Raw genomic sequence first — 2,223 nt, 5'->3', positions numbered from 1 at the left:
TGAATAGAGGGGAAGAATCACTGCCCTCCGTCTGCTGGCGACGCTCCTACCAGCGCAGCGCAGGATTGCCTTCACCTTCGTTCCCCGCTCTGCACCGCTACCACGCTGTGAACCCAGCTCTGGGAGCTTTCGTCTGGACCTAGTGGTCCATCCCATGCTCGAGCCCAGTCTGCAGCCTGGAAGCCGGGGATGTGGGTGCACGTTCAGGGATGACGGGGGTATCGGCATGGCAGCAGGGTTTGGGGACTGTAGTCTAGTCGCAGCACTGGTTTTTATGTGTAAACCTTTCTGTACCTCCGTTCAACGCTGTTCTTCCTAATATGTGCTTGGGTCTCAGCCTCATTTTTGAAAGGGGATAACACCTCATTTCTCCCACCTCTGGTGTCTCTTTTCTCATAAGACTGCAGTATCTTAGCAAGAAGGGACTGTCTGTCATTTTGTGTATGTGCTTGCATGGCTCTCCCAGCTGGAGGCTAATAACTTGTATTATAATGCAAAGAATGACTCATTGATATTAAACATAGCACAGTGGGGAGTGGGGCTGAGTGCTGTTCATTTGTTGTGCTGGCAACTTCCCCCCACTTTCTAAGATAAGGAGAGGAGTTGTTCAATTTTCTCCCTTTGCATGTTTTTGTTGCACCCTTAAAACCAAGCTTCTTTCCCTTGCACAAAGGAGGCTAATAACTTGTACCATAATGCAAAGGAAGACTTGTTGATATTAAAGATAATATGGGGAAGGGTGGTGAACGCCGCTCCTCGTTTGTGCTGACAACTTCCCCCCACTTCCTAACATAAAGAAGTTGTCCAAGTCTCTTCTTTTGCCTATTCTTGTTGCACTCTTGAAAACCAAGCTTCTTTCCCTTGCACAAAGAAGACAGACCAAGCCGTTCACTTGCAGTTATGCTAGTTTATTATCCCAGGAATGTGCAAATATGTCCCATGGCAGCAGTGTCCATCGGCCGTAAGTCACGTACAGGTACAGAGTGTGGCTGATGGAGCTGCAGCACTTTCTGGTTCTGCAAATCATTTTTCATTGTTTCTTGCCCTAAAAGTAAGAGAAAAGCAAGTCAGTTCAAGGGTCCGTGCACAGTGCGGAGGCCAGCTGACAAAAAGGCTGGCATGGTTTGCACCGAAAACCTTCCAAGCCGTGCGGAGACACATTCAGCACAACACAAAGCAGGCTCGCCTCATCTGCCATCAGCAGTCTAGAGGGGTTTCCAGGCACTCGAGCTTTCGAGACGGCGGAGATCGGCTGTGGGATCTGACTCTGGGCGGCGCTGATGCCCTCAACGCCTCCAAGCCACTCTTTGCTTTTTGAGGTCTCCGAATGGGCACAGCGCCAAAACACCCATCATCCCGGACTCGTTGCATGTCTCTGCCAGATCAGGGCTGGCTCTGCAAACACCCCAGCATTGTTGATGGAGCTTCACGTGGTTGGTTACTCTGTGGGCTCAGATCTCCAGGGAGCCGCTACCCAGTGCGTACGCCCTGGATCCCCCGCAGTAAAGAGGACGGGGTGCGGGGCTGGCTGTTCTCGTATGGAATAAACCCCTTCTCTGGTGTAAAGCCCTGCCTGGGACCTGGCCTTTCCAGCTCCCTCCCCTGTTGCTTGCTTTCTTGGGGAGGTGACGGGCGTCATCAGGAAAGCTCCAGTTGTTCCCTTTGATGCCAGAGTCGGACTGAGCCGGTGACTAAAATGTGCGTATTGCAAGCGTCAGCTCAGAAATGGCACCTTACGGCAATGGCCACCCCGTCCCGCTGAGCGGGGAAGAGACCGGCAGCACGAGGCTGGTCGCTGGTCACCCACCCACAAGACAACAGAAATCCCAAAGGAAAGGGTTTGGGGTCGTGGGAAAGAAAGCAAACCCAGAGGTGGCATTACATCAATGTGTTGGTTTTCCAGTTTCCATATCCCTATTTCCAAATTCCCATAAATATCCTTGGCGCAATGCTTGATCCCAGCAAAAATGTCCTTCAGAGCTGCGACAGCTTCTTCTCTGGAGACAGCGCCAGCAGCTTCTAAAACAGGACAAAGAGAAAGGAGAGAGTCGGGTCTGAACGCTGGCCTATCGGCCAAAAGCTGGGATAAGCCAAGGCCTGCCACACGACAAGACTGTCATACAAGGCTGTCAGCCCTTTTTCTTGTGGTTTGATTCGCATAAAGTTTCAGCAGCGGGGGGAGTGGAGCTGAGAACCAGTCCTTTGCGCGTGATGCACCCTGGC

General features: G+C 51.9%; 1 long non-coding RNA gene across 1 annotated transcript; it reads right to left on the bottom strand.

Annotated features, from left to right (window-relative positions):
• Positions 1-895: 895 nt before the first annotated feature.
• Positions 896-1,916, bottom strand: LOC109290067. The gene is made up of 2 exons (XR_002095508.1): positions 1,883-1,916; positions 896-1,045 (listed from the first exon to the last, which is right to left on the bottom strand). It is a non-coding gene; the product is annotated as an uncharacterized LOC109290067 (long non-coding RNA).
• Positions 1,917-2,223: the final 307 nt, after the last annotated feature.

The sequence above is a fragment of the Gavialis gangeticus genome, unplaced genomic scaffold (genome assembly GCF_001723915.1).
Source record: "Gavialis gangeticus isolate Ggan-Ray unplaced genomic scaffold, GavGan_comp1, whole genome shotgun sequence".
NCBI classification, from domain to species: Eukaryota; Metazoa; Chordata; order Crocodylia; family Gavialidae; genus Gavialis; species Gavialis gangeticus.
This window is presented reverse-complemented; position numbering and strand designations above follow the sequence as displayed.